The 18,403-nt window shown below is 47.0% G+C and overlaps 1 pseudogene; it reads left to right on the forward strand.

Moving 5' to 3' along the window:
* LOC137541643 (pre-mRNA-processing factor 6-like) overlaps window positions 1–18,403 on the forward strand; it is a 47,064-nt pseudogene that overhangs the window by 13,165 nt on the left and 15,496 nt on the right.

Raw genomic sequence — 18,403 nt, forward strand, 5'->3', positions numbered from 1 at the left:
GCTTTTGTCGGGAACGCGAACGCGCGGCGGAGCGATAATTGCCGCGATTTTGCTATGCAGTGCATAGCATAGCAAAATCGCGGCCGCAAACGTCGGGGGAATCGCCGGTTTTGCGATTCAGCAATCGCTAGCGTTCAGCGTGAACGCTAGCGATTGCAGGGGGAAAAGGGCCCTTACTGTTGATATGCTTAGCAGTGCAAGATACGTTGGAAGGACAGTGTATCCATAGAGAGTTCCAAGCAAAGCAATAGCAGCTCCCAAGAAAGCACATCAGAGGGGAGCAGTTCCAATACATGCAATCCAGCAGGTGCAATGATATCCAACTCCTGCATGAGATAGTAGTCATCAAAGGTTCACAGTACTGAATAATTCCACATTAATAGGCTTCATGCAGAGAGGAATGATATAGCTGGTAAGCAATAGCAAGCAGGCAAAGCACATATTGCTGGTGAAGCAATATAAGTCCTGCAACAATCCCTGCCCAAAGGGCTTGCTTACGTGCACCATTGTGTCCGCTGCAGAGTGGCAGGCTGATTCCTGCTGCGTGTGGCAAGATTGCTGATGTCCAGGCCAAGGTCGAGAGGCAAGGCGGATCCCCTACGGGAGGCGGATGGGGGCCGGGACGCAGCACATGCGTCCTCGACCGGTTTCGCCGGACTTCCGGCTTCAACTTGAGGTTTGCATAGCTTCCCCTACCACCCCCCAAGAGGGTCTTATCCCTACGCCCGGCCGACGTCACCAAGAGGCCGGCCCCGCACGCCCCCACCAGCGGCCAATGCCGGGCAGGTGGGCGGGGCGGGCAGACACGACGCCGGGCCGCCAGGCCCCGCCCAACCGCCCGACAGCCGCGCACGGGGAGGGCAGGCGGACACCAGGATGTGATCGGCGGGACAAGGAGCACGCAGCCCCACGCTTGCCGACCCAGGCAACCGCCAGCCCCACCCACACCACACGGCGCCGCCGGAGGGGGCGAGCGAGAGAGACCACCAGATGAGCCAAGGCAGTAGGAGGGAAAAGAAACCTCATCCAAAGGTAATGCAGCAATGAGGTTTTGTCAATTACAATATATCCTAAATTGAATACAAAACAATGATAATTCGAACAGATTAATTAATTCATATATAGTTGGTGGTACAAAATGTAAGGTGAACTTAATCATGGCATCAGTGACTGCAGTCACTAATATAAGCAAATAAACTCATATGCCCTCCTAGGATTTCAAAGCCCACCCAATCAGAGCTTCGATAGTATTATTACATTGCTTGTCCAGCAATGTGAGCACTGTGAGACACCATCACAAACAAAAGGTAGGGGCAGGAGTGAACCAGAACTCATAGGCCCTGAAAAGTAACAGAGCAAACGTGGCATTAAACTGGCAAAAACGAGGCATAACTTGTGTTTTCATTTAGATCTGGGGGCAAGGTTGCCTCCAGGTCAAAAATCCAACTGGATTCTCTTTGTAGTAAGAGCCTATCCATATCACCGCCTCTGGAAGAGGCGTGGATACGGTCCAGGCCAATCACCCGCATTATAGTGGGGTTTCCGGCATGCATGGTCTTGAAATGTATGGCCACCGTGGTGAGACTGGACATGCTTTTGCTTTTTATATTGGTCACATGATCAGAAAATGGAGCGTAGCTCCCGCTTGGTTTTCCCAATATAGAATGCACCACATGGGCATAGCAAAATATATACAACTAAAGTGGTGTTACAGTTCACATAATGTGCTAATGTCCAGTCTCTTCCATCCGGCAGCCTGACATTCCGACACACCTGCATGTACCTGCACATGGTGCAGCCGCCGCAAGTATACGTACCCAAAATTTTACAATGCTTGGATGTATTAGAAGGATTCGCAAAATGGCTACTAACCAATCTATCTCTGAGGGAAGGTGCCCGTCAAAAAGAGAAACGGAGTATAGTATAAATATACAATCAAGCCCATGGCAGTCGTGCGTCTCCAATACCCCCCCCCCCCCCCAAATAAAACAAATGTATGGCATAAAAATACATGGCTGATATATCATGGAAAGTGCATAACATGAACCATAAACGGTCAAGGATGGCTGATACCGGAGAAAAAAATCGTGCATTGGAGCAACCCAGGAAAGAAAAGAAAGTGATGTAAAAGGATGAAGTAGGACGAGAATCAGAGGTGACAAGACGCCAAACAATAAGGGCTTGGTCACACTATGGGCTTGATTCACTAAACTGTGATAACTCATATCACAGCCGTTTTCGAGTGATCACAAATTTTTGAACATAATTGCGAGTTTTGCGTGAATTTTCATGCCGAAAACAGTATTCGTTTTGCACAGAAACTTGCAATTACGTGCAGAAATTCGCAATCACGCGATAAAGTGCATGAAAATGCCCCCGATATGATCATGGTTTAGTGAATCAAGCCCCTTATCAGAGTAGCATAGCGAGCGCTACGAACTTATGCCTGCTATTTGGCAACGGCACTCGTCCTACCCTGAGCCCCTGCGGGCTGTAGCGCTTGCTATGCTACTCTGATAAGGCATGTTAACTTTGATAAAGTGTGATATCTTCGATAAGGTGTGATATTTGAGCTATCACGGTTTAGTAATCAAGCCCTATGAGCGTTTGCGTTTTTTGTTTAAGCACTGGTAATTTCAGAAATAGCCCCAAAAGTGCTTGTGCAGTGATTCCCTATGAGAGTGTTCACATGTAAGCGATTGGAATCCGATCCGCTTACAAAAGCGCTTCCTGTACCTTTTTTTTTTTTTTCTTTTTTTTTAGCGCTTTGGCTCAATGGAAGGTATAAAGAGATTGGTAAGCGCTTGAAAAAGCACTTTCTATTTATTCATTTCCAGGTAATGTCTGACGTCAGGAAGTGAAAAAAATTGCTCTGCAAAAGCACTTGGAAAGCGTAGGGAAAGGCGATTAAAGCGGATCCGAGATGAGAAACTAACTATAACAAGTAAATTGTCTGTATATCTTATCTAAAGTTTAGATAGTTTACACAGCAAATCTAGCTGCAAACAGATTTAATAGAATATGATTATTTCTTCCTGTGATACAATGACAGCAGCCATGTTGTTTGTAAACATTACACAGAGGCAGGCTTACCTGTATCTTGAGCAAAAAATCGAATCCCCCCCCCCCTCCTCCTCCCCTCTGCCTCTGAAATCTCTGGCTAGTAATACCTCCCCCTCCTCCTGCCCAGACTGAGCTCCCATGAGCCCTTGCTACTGTCTGAGGCCAGAAACTTACTGGGAGCGCTTTGTAAGCGTGAGTGATTTGAAAAAGCTCTTGGTAATGCAATGCTATGGGGGATTTTTATAAAATCACATCATTATAAAATCATCAAGTGGGATCACACCCATAGCATTACATTAGCTAGAGCTTTTCAAATAACAAAGCGCTCAGAAAAGCTCTCCTAGTGGGTTTCTAGCCTGAAAGTGCCTTGGCTCTCTGAAAACCTGTGGGTGTGGCTTGATTAGTTTATAAGGAATTATAGTATTAAAACAAAAAGTATTTGGCTTGAGGAATGCCCTATAAACAATAGCAAAGGAACACAATTATGCAATGAGTAAAAGTTCATCTCGGATCAACTTTAAAGGAATCACAATAAATCGCTCAGTGCTAGAAATAGCGCTGGTGAGTTATAATGGGAACATAGCCGAAGTGTGCCAACTAAAGAGGAGAAGCAACTGTACAGAAGCCCTACCTGAGTGAAGTGAGAATGAAAATGTGTTTTTACTGGGGGGGGATGGGGGGAGGGGTGCTGGTGATGCATGACTTATTTATACTACAGTACAATCTTGTTAAAGTAAACTCTGATATAGTAATCTTGGTGAAACAATTTTATTGGAATTCCACGTGAAAGACCAATACAAAGTGGTGTACACGTGAGAAGTGGAATGAAAATCATACATGATTCCAAACATTTAAAAAAAAACAAAAAAAACTGCAAAGTGGGGTGTGCGTAATTATTCAGCCCCCTGAGTCAATACTTTGTAGAACCATCTTTTGCTGCAATTACAGCTGCCAGTCTTTTAGGGTATGTCTCTACCAGCTTTGCACATCTAGAGACTGAAATCCTTGCCCATTCTTCTTTGCAAAACAGCTCCAGCTCAGTCAGATTAGATGGACAGCGTTTGTGAACAGCAGTTTTCAGATCTTGCCACAGATCCTCGATTGGATTTAGATCTGGACTTTGACTGGGCCATTCTAACACATGGATATGTTTTGTTCTAAACCATTCCATTGTTGCCCTGGCTTTATGTTTAGGGTCGTCCATACCTTATAGCCAATTCCTTAGATTACGCAGAAATAATGGTAGACATGAAGATTTTGAAAAACAAGCATTGGAAATGTATAATCGTTTCCAAGTTAGAGGATATGAAAGGACTAAACTTGACCAAGCACTGGAAAAAGTTCGAAACATTGATCGGACAGATCTGTTATTGAACAAAGAAAAGTCAGAGAAAAACGGTTTTGTTTTGGTTTTCGATTATTCCCCAATGTCCGACAAAATTCAGGAAATCATTAAACGTAACTGGCAAATCTTAGAGCAGGACACGAGTTTAGATCCAAAGGTGACACAGCCAACCACTATGGCATTTAGAAAGGGTCCTACATTGGGGTCCATGCTAACGAATAGTGAATTTATAGCTCCCATACGTGACAGTTGGTTAGGTGGGAAAAAATTTAAAGGTACCTTTCCATGTGGACATTGCCCTACTTGTCCCCACGTTCTTAAAACAAGAGGTTCAATTGGGCTCGGTTCACTTCCAGATTAAAGATTTCATCACTTGCAGAACCGAGTTTGTGGTGTATGCCCTCCTGTGTCCCTGTTCCTTTTTTTACATCGGGAAAACAACTCGCCCGATGCGAGAGAGATTGGTTGAACATATACGTTTTGTCCGGAAGGCTGAGGGGGGTGTGCCCAGATTGGTTGAACACTTTGAAGAAGTGCACGGCAGCGATCCGTCCCTTCTTAAAATGGTGGGTCTGATTGCTGTCGTGACTCCGAGAAGAGGGGGTGATCGGGAGAAGCTCCTATCACAGAGGGAGTCCTTTTGGATCTCCAAAACCAATGCTTTGGGTCCTCTTGGGTTCAATGACAAAAATGAACTAAGTGTCTTCCTAGAGAGATAGACGTACTGTATATATGGTCCCAGGTGTCACCAATTGCCTCTTGAAGGGGAGCGTTAGTTTAATAATCCTCTTTAGTGGGTTTATGGGTAATTGGGCGCGAGCCTGGGTTTATGTATCATGCACTATTCACTTTTCTAGTTGGAGGGGATCTAAGTCTGCTTGTATTGTTAAAGGGAACCAGAGAGGAACGGGGGGTGAAAAAAGAAACAGATTTTATACATACCGGGGGCTTCTTCCAGCCCCATAAGCCTGAATCGCTCCCACGCCGCCATCCTCAGCTTCCTGGATCCGCCGGTACCGGACCCGTCACTTCCGGCGGACGCGGCCAATTGTCCGCATCACAGGGGCTCCCTCCATACATGTACGCATGCGGCTGCGCAGTTAACAGCCACATGCGTATCTGTATGGGGAGAGCACCCTGTGATGCGGAGAATTGGCCGCGTCCGCCGGCCGACTTGCCGACTCGCGGCAATGACGGGACCCGGTGGCGGCTGATGCAGGCAGCGGAGGAGTGCGACGTGGGAGCGATCCGTGCGTATGGGGCTGGAGGAAGCCCCAGGTATGTATATTGCATCCTCTCTGGTTCCCTTTAAAGAGAATCTGTATTGTTAAAATCGCACAAAAGTAAACATACCAGTGCGTTAGGGGACATCTCCTATTACCCTCTGTCACAATTTCGCCGCTCCCTGCCGCATTAAAAGTGGTTAAAAACAGTTTTAAAAAGTTTGTTTATAAACAAACAAAATGGCCACCAAAACAGGAAGTAGGTTGATGTACTGTATGTCCACACATAGAAAATACATCCATACACAAGGAGGCTGTATACAGCATTCCTTTTGAATCTCAAGAGATCATTTGTGTGTTTCTTTCCCCCCTGAGGGGGGAGTGCATAGCAGAACCACAACACTGAAGAACTTGGCAGCCTTCCAGACACAGGCTGACAAGTCTGACAAGGGAAAGATACATTGATTTATTACAGAGACTGTGATTAGTACAAAGTGCTGCAGTAAGCCAGAACACATTAGAATAGCTTTTGGAACTTGTAGGATGATAAAAAACAGGATGCAATTTTTCTTACGGAGTCTCTTTAAGGCTCCGAGTTTGGCTCATAATTACATTTGGATTTAACTATGGTCTGTATAAATATTTAATTCCATTAGACTGTGAGGCGAAAGTAACATAAGTGTTCATCTGCGCCTCCCTGCCTACCCACTCCTCTGCACCTCCGTAACATTATCCACCAGGGCCAATAGGAAGCCAGTATTCCTCCCGGATTGCTTGGAGGAGGTGGCTCAGCGCTGGTCTTCGGGTATGTTTACCCGTCTCCATGGTAATGCAGACGCCCATACGTCATGGACGTCATATGCAGCCGGGATTGGTGGAAGAGTATCGCTGAGGGCGGAAGTGCGCAGATGACGCGCACTCCTCCGTCAGCTTGGGAGTTGGCGGCGGATTGGTCTAGGCAGGCTTATGGGCGTGAGCTTCTGTAACCATATAGTTACGCCCATTCCTCCGTGGCGTTGTTTGGAATCATAACGCCACTGAGCTAAATCCCGTGAGCAAGCACCGGCAGGTGCGAAACAATTGTCGGGAGGACGGGCTCTGTGTGTGGGGCGACATCTGGACGGGTGATGTAATCTGATGGTGTTTCCATTTCTTATGCTGCTACATTGTTTTACTCATCAATGTGCAATAAATGCTGATTGAAGCGCACTGGTGCCCACGCTTCTTCTCTAAAGAGTGACCAAGTTGATGTTTGTTCTGTGGAGGCACAGTGAGAAAACAGCTTGCACTATACATGTGGTCTTCTAGTGATCGTCAGGGTCATTGTCCTGCTGGAAGGTGAACCTCCGCCCCAGTCTCAAGTCTTTTGCAGTCTCCAAGAGGTTTTCTTCCAAGATTGCCCTGTATTTGGCTCCATCCATCTTCCCATGAACTTTGACCAGCTTCCCTGTCCCTGCTGAAGAGAAGCACCCCCAGAGCATGATTCTGCCACCACCATATTTGACAGTGGGGATGGTGTGTTCAGAGTGATGTGCAGTGTTAGTTTTCCGCCACACATAACGTTTTGCTTTTTGGCCGAAAAGTTCCATTTTGGTCTCATCTGACCAGAGCACCTTCTTCCACATGTTTGCTGTGTCCCCCACATGGCTTGTGGCAAACTGCAAATGGGACTGCTTATGCTTTTCTGTTAATAATGGCTTTCTTCTTGCCACTCTTCCATAAAGGCCAACTTTGTGCAGTGCACGACTAATGGTGGCCATACATGGTACAATAAAAACGTTCGATTATCCCGTTTATTTGATCTAAATGATCAAATCGAATGAAAGTTTAAATTTTTTTTCCGATCACGAAATTCGAACGATTATCCCGTTTTTTCGAGAAAAATCAGATCGGACATGCTGGAAAAATCTTTATATTCGATCTAACGGAATAATCGAACTAAATTATCTAATTGAAAAAAAATGAAAAATTGTACCATGTATGGCCACTTTAATAGTTGTCCTATGGACAGATTCCCCCACCTGAGCTGTAGATCTCTGCAGCTCTTCCATACTCACCATGGGCCTCTTAACTGCATTTCTGATCAGCGCTCTCCTTGTTTGGCCTGTGAGTTTAGGTGGACGGCCTTGTCTTGGTAGGTTTACAGTTGTGCCATACTCCTTCCATTTCTGAATGATCGCTTGAACAGTGCTCCGTGGGATGTTCAAGGCTTTGGAAATCTTTTTGTAGCCTAAGCCTGCTTTAAATTTCTCAATAACTTGATCCCTGACCTGTCTGGTGTCTTCTTTGGACTTCATGGTGTTGTTGCTCCCAATATTCTCTTAGACAACCTCTGAGGCCGTCACAGAGCAGCTATATTTATTTTGTACTGACATTAGATTTCACACAGGTGCACTCTATTTAGTCACTAGCACTCATCAGGCAATGTCTATGGGCAACTGACTGCACTCAGACCAAAGGGGGCTGAATAATTACGCACACCCCACTTTGCAGTTATTTATTTGTAAAAAAATGTTTGGAATCCTGTATGATTTTCGTTCCACTTCTCACATGTACACCACTTTGTGTTGGTCTTTCACGTGAAATTCCAATAAAATTGATTTCATGTTTGTGGCCGTAATATGACAAAATGTGGAAAACTTCTAGGGGGCCGAATAGTTTTGCAAACCACTGTATCTGTAGTCAGAGCTGCTTCTTAGGGTAGCAAACTCCGCCCACATCCAGGCAGCAGACCGTGATGTCACTTTGCACAGTTCTTTCAAAGTCATGGATGTTTGCCTCGGGATTTGTGGGGTATTAACACCTCGTTTTGCGCTGGGATGCGGCGTTTCACTTCTCCACATACTTCTTATGCAAACCAGCAGGCAGAAATATCAAATTATTTTCGCTTCAGTCTCTTTAATAAGGCAAGCTTCTTTAGTGAAGTAACACTGAAAATACCATTGATGTGTGGTGGTAAGTTTTCTCTTGCCTTATTATCTCCAACATGATCTTAGTGAATTGAGGCCAATGTGAGGCTCCGCTTTGTTCCTTATTTGACCTATCATTTTCTACATTGTTTTGTCTGTCTTTTGTGCAGTTTGGAGGGCTGAACACGCCTTTCCCAGGCGGGCTGAACTCCCCGTACCCCGGAGGAATGACCCCAGGCCTGATGACTCCTGGCTCTGGAGAGCTGGACATGAGGAAGATTGGACAGGCCAGGAACACTCTGATGGACATGAGGCTGAGCCAGGTGAGTAGAAGAGGTCATCACTAGTGTAATCTGTATGGAAGGCATAGACTCTGCTTGTGTTTATATGATTAGGAAACAAGTACAAATTTATACTCATCAAGTAGATGTACAGAGGCGCCAAAAGGATAAAATATGCTAAAATGTTTAAAGTATTCGGGTGGCGGCGGTGGACCGGCCACTCAGAAATAGACTCGATGCTGTCGCTTAAGATAAAGACAATTTATTCACATACTCCATGAACAGAACCGCAACGCGTTTCACGGGTATATTCCCACTTCCTCAGGCAATAAACAGATAGGAGTACACAGTACAGTCTCAAGGTCACGAATAGTGCCTCTGTACAGAGGCCTCTGTAAAGAGGCACTATTCGAGTCCTAATGAGCCTTCCCTCTCCTCTCCCGGTGCCCTCTGTGCTGCGCTGGCTCCCCCGTTCGCGTCCGCCGCCGCAGGGACTTCGGAGGTCTTCGGGAGCACTTGGGCTTCCGAAGACGGGCCGCTCCATACTACGTACGCGCGAGCGCGTCATAGAGGGCGCTCGCGCATGCGTAGTATGGAGTGGCCGCGTCATCGGGAGCCCGAAGGCTTCCGAAAGCTCCCGAAGGCATGCAGAAGTGGCAGTATTTGACCGAACTGGTCGAATACTGCCACGGGGGATCCTGCGCGGGACCGGGCACCGGGAGAGGAGAGGGAAGGCTCATTAGGACCGAGCCTTCCCTCTCCTTAGGTGAGTATCTGACTTTTTTCTTTTTTAATCCGGTAAACATTCACTTTAAAGGGTGTGGGCTTTTGTGGGAGAGCAGTGTGCCTCTATCTTCTCTCTCTGTACCTCAGAACTGAGGCAGGGAACACACCTGTCTCAGTTTTCTGCATACTTTTTCTGCACACCAAGTGTGTTTCTATGCAGGAAAACGTGCACGTTTTTTCACAGCAGCTGATGTAATTGATAGAGACAACTGACAAAATGTGCAGAGTCATCATGCAGAATGTCAGTTTTTTTTTCTGCACGCACAAAACGCATTAAGTGTGGGAGATGCAGTCTATTCATGCCATTACGTTTATATGTAACATGAAGTTTGGAACCTGTACAGATTTACTAACTTAGCAGCATCGTGCCATGTAATTTCTGGGGCTTTGCTTAATGGATACCTGAAGTGAGAGGGACATGTAGGCTGCCATATTTATTTCCTTTTAACAAATACAAGTTGCCTGGCTGTCCTGCTGATCCTCTGCCTCTAAAGGGTCATAGACCCTCTTCACTAAAGTTGGCTGAGGCGGCCGATAACGATGGACTCAGCGGATAATCAAGCGTGTGTATGGGAGCTCCCAGCCAGGGAGCGATCCACCCAGCGGATAGACTCTTAATGGGTGGGCGACTTCTTTGAGGACGCCACTCCCCCGCCTGCCGCAGGACATCACGCATGCACAGCTCTGTCATCCCTCCGCCTCCTTTCCCTGGCTTTCGATCCCCTACGGGTGACACACATCACAGGTTTGTACAAACTTTAAAACTTTTAGCTATAGCCCCTGAACACGCATGCAGCAGATCAGGTGTTTCTGATATTGTCAGAGCTGACAAGATTTGCTGCATGCTTGTTACTGGTGTGATTCGGACTCTACTGCAGCCAAATAGATCAGCATGACAGCCGTGCAACTGGTATTGCTTAAAAGGAAATAAATATGGCAGCCTCCATATCTCTCTCACTTCAGGTTCCCTTTTTAGTCCTTGTGAGTCCTCACAGTCACAAGAATCGAACAATGGGTGAGACTGCTAGCTGCCACCTACACCTGAAAGCTGGATGCCTTGCTATTGGTGCAGAGAATAGGTGATGACATCACCAGAGGACCACAGGGGAAGTAGAGCTACATTGCTGTCACCAGCATGTTCTGCTGGGAGAATCTGCAGCCTTGAAATCGTTTTGCTGTCATGCAGTCCTCTACAGGGGTCCTTCTGATAACCACCTTACTTATTCTCCTTGCAGGTGTCTGACTCTGTGAGTGGCCAGACCGTGGTTGATCCCAAAGGCTACCTGACTGATCTGAACTCTATGATCCCGACCCACGGCGGCGACATCAAGTGAGTGTTGTGATTGTTGGCAGTGCTGTGTTGTTTGTTGATAGCGCTGTATCGTGATTGTTGGCAGCGCTTTGTTGTGATTGTTGACAGCGCTGTGTTGTGTTTGTTGACAGCTCTTTGTTGTGATTGTTGACAGCGTTGTGGTGTTTGGCAGCGCTGTGTTGTGTGTGTTGACAGCGCTGTGTTGTGTGTGTTGACAGCGCTGTGTTGTGTGTGTTGACAGCGCTGTGTTGTGTGTGTGTTGACAGCGCTGTGTTGTGATTGTTGACAGCGCTGTATTGTGTTTGTTGACAGCTCTTTGTTGTGATTGTTGACAGCGTTGTGGTGTTTGGCAGCGCTGTTGTGTTTGTTGATAGCGCTGTGTTGTGTGTGTTGACAGCGCTGTGTTGTGATTGTTGACAGCGCTGTGTTGTGATTGTTGACAGCGCTGTGTTGTGATTGTTGACAGCGCTGTGTTGTGATTGTTGACAGCGCTGTGTTGTGATTGTTGACAGCGCTGTGTTGTGATTGTTGACAGCGCTGTGTTGTGATTGTTGACAGCGCTGTGTTGTGATTGTTGACAGCGCTGTGTTGTGTTTGTTGACAGCTCTTTGTTGTGATTGTTGACAGCGTTGTGGTGTTTGGCAGCGCTGTTGTGTTTGTTGATAGCGCTGTGTTGTGTGTGTTGACAGCGCTGTGTTGTGTGTGTTGACAGCGCTGTGTTGTGATTGTTGACAGCGCTGTGTTGTGATTGTTGACAGCGCTGTGTTGTGATTGTTGACAGCGCTGTGTTGTGATTGTTGACAGCGCTGTGTTGAGATTGTTGACAGCGCTGTGTTGTGTTTGTTGACAGCTCTTTGTTGTGATTGTTGACAGCGTTGTGGTGTTTGGCAGCGCTGTTGTGTTTGTTGATAGCGATGTGTTGTGTGTGTTGACAGTGCTGTGTTGTCAGCGCTGTGTTGTGTGTGTTGACAGCGCTGTGTTGTGTGTGTTGACAGCGCTGTGTTGTGTGTGTTGACAGCGCTGTGTTGTGTGTGTTGACAGCGCTGTGTTGTGATTGTTGACAGCGCTGTGTTGTGATTGTTGACAGCGCTGTGTTGTGATTGTTGACAGCGCTGTGTTGTGATTGTTGACAGCGCTGTGTTGTGATTGTTGACAGCGCTGTGTTGTGATTGTTGACAGCGCTGTGTTGTGTGTGTTGACAGCGCTGTGTTGTGATTGTTGACAGCGCTGTGTTGTGATTGTTGACAGCGCTGTGTTGTGTGTGTTGACAGCGCTGTGTTGTGTGTGTTGACAGCGCTGTGTTGTGATTGTTGACAGTGCTGTGTTGTGTTTGTTGATAGCGATGTGTTGGCAGCGTTGTGTTTGTTGACAGGGATGTGTTGTGTTTTTTGACAGCGCTTTGTTGTGATTGTTGACGGCGATGTGTTTGTGGTGTGTGTGTGTGTCATGTCATTCACATAGTCTTTTTTTTTTTCTTCTCACCAGTGACATTAAGAAAGCCCGCCTTCTGCTGAAGTCTGTGCGAGAGACGAACCCCCACCACCCGCCAGCCTGGATCGCTTCTGCCCGTCTGGAGGAAGTAACTGGCAAGCTGCAAGTGGCTCGCAACCTCATCATGAAAGGGACGGAGATGTGTCCTAAGGTGAGGCCTGCTGCAGATTACATCTCACCTGTATGGGGGTTCCATGGTGGGCTCCTCCCACTGCTGATGCGGTGAATTGTATCTAATGTAATGCAAAAAGGACCAGGGCTCGATCAAATAGTGCTTACAGTAGACTAATCTTTAACAGCTAAATATACAGTGAAATGCCAGCACTACTGCCACTGTTTTGCTATATACGCTACTTTTAGGAACAATAGGCATTACACTAATAGTACAATGAAAACTGCAGCAAAAAAAATGACATAGAGCAAGATTTTAATCAGCATTCAAATAAAAAAAAAAATGTATCTAACATGGTGACAGCACTGGTCATTTGAGTACATGGACAGTTCACACCGATGTCTGAGGCCTGTTGTTTCTGTTCTTTCAGATGCTGAACACTGACTGCTTTCAAACGCCATGTTGTTTAGTCAAGTCATTTGTAAGCGGTTAACAGTGTTTGTTAAAGCGTTCGTGTTTGAAACACTTTTATGGTGATTTAAAGGCTCTGAGGATTATGGTCCATTTCCTGTCAGCCGCATACCTCCTGCTGTGACATAGTGTGCAGCATTTGTCACTGTGGATTCCTCCTCAATCTGTGGCTTGCTGAGACATAGCGTACAACGATAGTCACTGGGGATTCCTCTTCTAGTAGAATGTAGAGTTTTCACTTGCTTAAAACCAATGACACCTTGATAGTAAAGCTATATTTGTGACACTTCCTCCCCTCAGAGTGAAGATGTGTGGCTGGAAGCCGCTCGCCTGCAGCCCGGAGACACAGCGAAGGCCGTCGTGGCCCAGGCTATATGTCACCTCCCGCAGTCCGTCCGCATCTACATCCGAGCTGCAGAGCTGGAGACCGACCTGCGAGCCAAGAAACGGGTCCTTCGGAAAGGTAACCGCTTCTGAACCGCACGTGTGAGAAGGCTGCTGGCGTCGCTTGTATGCTTCTGCTATCAAAGATAAATGTTAACTTCAGACTATTCATTTATCAGAAGGCTCTCTTTTGACTGAGCTGTTACAAGTCTTTGTAATGTGTAGTTCAGGGCTGCCCAACTGGCGGTGCTCGGGTCGGATGTGCCCCCGGGCCGCACTCATTTGCCTGGTCTACTTTTTGTGTCGGGCCCCCTCCTCTGGCAGGCCCACCTTTTGTTTGTGCTTGGCTCCGCCCCTGAAGCCAGGCGATTGATGCTTTGCCCTCTACAGCCGTAAAATCCAGTGCTAGACACCCCCCTGCCCTTTAAGTTGGACAGCACTGGCTTAACCCTTTCCAATCCTACGTTGGTCTATGTCTGACATAGGTGCTTTTTAGTTAAGTATCAATGTTGGATTTTGTGGGAAAACATGGCAGACGCTAGGGGTCCTGTCGGCTGATTGAATCCAGCACAGCAACCCCTTTACATCAAAGTGTGGGGCTATGATGGCCACCAGCTCAGCTGCGGGGCCATAGAACTGACATATTATGTGGGTGCATTTGGGCTCGCCCCTAGGGGCGCCCTTGCCAGATCTAGTCCGGTATGGCTTCAGCTTATATGGAGCAAAGTGCACTTTGATGCCCTTAGTTACAGCTCATTACTTCAAGAGACTCCGGGACAGCGGCAGTTGTCTGCTAGAGTATGTGGCCAGAGGCTTCCCTCTTCTTGGGTAAGTATCTTATTTTTTCATTTAAAGAAAACCTGAGACCAAAGAGGTCTTGGGATTTATACTTACTTGGTGTTTCCTTCAGCCACCTTGAGGCTGCTCGATCCCTCGCCGTCTCCTCGGGCTGCTCCTGTCTCTCACTGGACAGTCTGGTACTGTGGCTGAGTCACGGTTTATCGAGCGCACACTGCCCTGTCGCATCTCAGGTACACTTTAACCCTTTCCACTTGGAGTTCTTTCCTAAAGGAAGTCGTTTTTGCTCTGAGGTTTTTTTTAAAGAAATGCGCTCTCTTACTCTCTCATTTTAACATGGAACGTAACACAGTAACATGGTATATCTTATTTTAAAGAACACATTATAACGTTTAATTTGATACCTTATTTGGACAGTTTGGCATCTTCTATTGGCTGGTAGCAGAGGAGAAAGCCAAGGTATGGTAAATTGAAAAACAGTGGGTTCCTGGGTGTAATCCGAGCCTGCCGTGAGCAAGTTTTGCAATAATAGGTGGTGTTATGCCCGCCACCCGGGGTCTTACTGTCCCTACACACAATGCAATCTTTGGTATTTCGATTGGGCATATTAGCAATAAAATACTGGCTACTATTTACACTCTCCCCCAGTCCATTCCATAGGATTCCATTGATTATCTGTGCAACTTTGTAGGCAATCTGCAAGAAATCTGCAAAGTAATCTGCAAGGAATCTGCAGATTCAAATCAGCAACCACCTTTTATTTAAAAAAAAAAAAACAAAAAACAAAAAAAACAGAAGTGACATGTAAATGTCACTAACTGCCGGCGGGGATCGCAGATTTCCGGTTGGTGGTTTGGGGGCACTACCTGTGTGGGCATGTAGTATTGCATGCCCACTAATGAGCACACAGTGATCGGCGGTTTAATGCTGCATCAGGTTCTCTTTAAAGTGTACTTGCGGCAAGAGAAAGGGAAAAAATAGATGCTGTGGAGAGGAGAGTATCTGGATAGTCTATAGGCTCCTCCCTCAACTTCACCATTACATTGCTGGGACCCTCTGAGCATATTCCTCAAGCCTTGTCAATTATGTTCTCCTCTGTGTATGAGCGTAGCTGTGAGTACAGCCTGACTCTGTGCAGTAGCACTGAGCCACTGGTGCATGCAGGGAAAAGCCGTACACAAGCATCGCCCTACTGCGCTGATACGGGATGTGCTTGTACATGGAGCGGAGTTGCAAAGAACAGCAGGGTCCCAGCGAGCATTGATGGGTTGGATGAGAATTTGAGAGAAGCCTCGGAGGTAAGGATCTAAATTTTTGTCGCCACAGGTTTGCTTTAACAAATCTCTTGTCAGACTTGTTCACTCCTTTATGTCATTGATCTGCACATTTATTACTGTATCTTCTCTTCTGTTCCCTGATCAGCTCTGGAGCACGTCCCGAATTCCGTGCGTCTGTGGAAGGCCGCTGTGGAGTTGGAGGAACCGGAGGACGCTCGGATCATGCTGAGCCGTGCTGTCCCACCAGTGTGGAGGTGGGGCTTCATACTAATCATACAGTAACCAGTCCATGGTGACCTAATCACACTATAACCAGTCCATGGTGCCCTAATCATACTATAACCAGACCATGTTGACCTAATCACACTATAACCAGTCCATGGTGCCCTAATCACACTATAACCAGTCCATGGGGCCCTAATCACACTATAACCAGTCCATGGGGCCCTAATCGCACTATATAACCAGTCCATGGTGACCTAATCACACTAATAACCAGTCCATGGTGACCTAATCACACTATAACCAGTCCATGGGGCCCTAATCACACTATAATCCGGCCATGGGGCCCTAATCACACTATAACCAGTCCATGGGGCCCTAATCACACTATAACCAGTTCATGGGGCCATAATCACACTATAACCAGTCCATGGGGCCCTAATCACACTATAACCAGTCCATGGGGCCCTAATCACACTATAACCAGTCTATGGTGCCCTAATCGCACTATAACCAGTCCATGGGGCCCTAATCGCACTATAATCCGTCCATGGGGCCCTAATCGCACTATAATCCGTCCATGGGGCCCTAATCGCACTATAACCAGTCCATGGTGCCCTAATCACACTATAACCAGTCCATGGGGCCCTAATCGCACTATAACCAGTCCATGGTGCCCTAATCACACTATAACCAGTCCATGGGACCCTAATCACACTATAATCCGGCCATGGGGCCCTAATCACACTATAACCAGTCCATGGGGCCCTAATCACACTATAACCAGTCCATGGGGCCCTAATCACACTATAACCAGTCCATGGTGCCCTAATCACACTATAACCAGTCTATGGTGCCCTAATCGCACTATAACCAGTCCATGGGGCCCTAATCACACTATAATCCGTCCATGGGGCCCTAATCGCACTATATAACCAGTCCATGGTGACCTAATCGCACTATAATCAGTCCATGGTGACCTAATCGCACTATAACCAGTCCATGGTGCCCTAATCACACTATAACCAGTCCATGGGGCCCTAATCACACTATAATCCGGCCATGGGGCCCTAATCACACTATAACCAGTCCATGGGGCCCTAATCACACTATAACCAATTCATGGGGCCCTAATCACACTATAACCAGTCTATGGTGCCTTAATCACACTATAACCAGTCCATGGGGCCCTAATCACACTACAACCAGTCCATGGTGCCCTAATCACACTATAACCAGTCTATGGTGCCCTAATCGCACTATAACCAGTCCATGGGGCCCTAATCACACTATAACCAGTCTATGGTGCCCTAATCACACTATAACCAGTCTATGGTGCCCTAATCGCACTATAACCAGTCCATGGGGCCCTAATCACACTATAATCCGTCCATGGGGCCCTAATCACACTATAATCCGTCCATGGGGCCCTAATCACACTATAACCAGTCCATGGGGCCCTAATCACACTATAACCAGTTCATGGTGCCCTAATCACACTATAACCAGTCCATGGGGCCCTAATCACACTATAACCAGTCCATGGGCCCTAATCACACTATAACCAGTCCAGGGGCCCTAATCACACTATAACCAGTCCATGGGCCCTAATCACACTATAACCAGTCCATGGGCCCTAATCACACTATATAACCAGTCCATGGGGCCCTAATCACACTATATAACCAGTCCATGGGGCCCGAATCACACTATATAACCAGTCCATGGAGACCTAATCACACTATAACCAGTCCATGGGGCCCTAATCACACTATAACCAGTCCATGGTGCCCTAATCGCACTATAACCAGTCCATGGGGCCCTAATCGCACTATAACCAGTCCATGGGGCCCTAATCGCACTATAACCAGTCCATGGGGCTCTAATCGCACTATAACCTGTCCATGGGGCCCTAATCACACTATAACATGTCCATGGGGCCCTAATCGCACTATAACCAGTCTTGTGGCCCTAATCGCACTATAACCACTATTACTATTAATCTATATTACTATAGATTGCCCAGGATCTGGTGCTTCTGACGTATGACCAGTTTAAAGCGGAACTGAAAGGTCCTGAAAAAATAAGAGTTTCACTTACCTAGGGCTTCTGCCAGCCCCCTGCAGTCGACCTGTGCCCGCGCTGTGACATACTGATCCTCCATTCCTCCTCCACGGCTCACGTTTCTTCAGTGGAAGTCGAAGTTAACTGCGCCATGGCCACGCGTATCCTCATATGCATTCCCATAGCCAGGAGCGTCCTGTGCAGTCGCAGTACGAGAAAATATCTACTGCGACTGCGCAGTACGGTCCTGCCAATGGGAGCATGAACAAGGACACGTGCGGCCAGGGGCCCCGCAGGCGCAGCGGCTTTAAAAATTGAAAGCTGCGGCGGGGGATCACAGTGCAGGCACCGCTCGGCTGCAGGGGGCTGGCAGAAGCCCTAGGTGAGTGAAACTCCTCTTTTTCAGGACCTTTCAGTTCCGCTTTAAAGACCTCAATTCTGGGGTCAAGATGTAAAATGATTAAGAGTTCATAAAGAGCCTCTGTAGTGACATATTGTAGAATGCAGTCGATCATTCAGGATACCCACTGGTTTCAGCATTAGAAACACAGCATATTGGTATGAAACCCCGCCCTCGCAGTGAAGTTTAGCCCAGGCTGTTTATTATGCAGAATTATCCTCCCTGAACATTCTGGGAGACCAGGTGTTGTTTCTACTGGCTTTGG

The sequence above is a fragment of the Hyperolius riggenbachi genome, chromosome 12 (assembly GCF_040937935.1).
Source record: "Hyperolius riggenbachi isolate aHypRig1 chromosome 12, aHypRig1.pri, whole genome shotgun sequence".
Lineage (NCBI taxonomy): Eukaryota > Metazoa > Chordata > Amphibia > Anura > Hyperoliidae > Hyperolius > Hyperolius riggenbachi.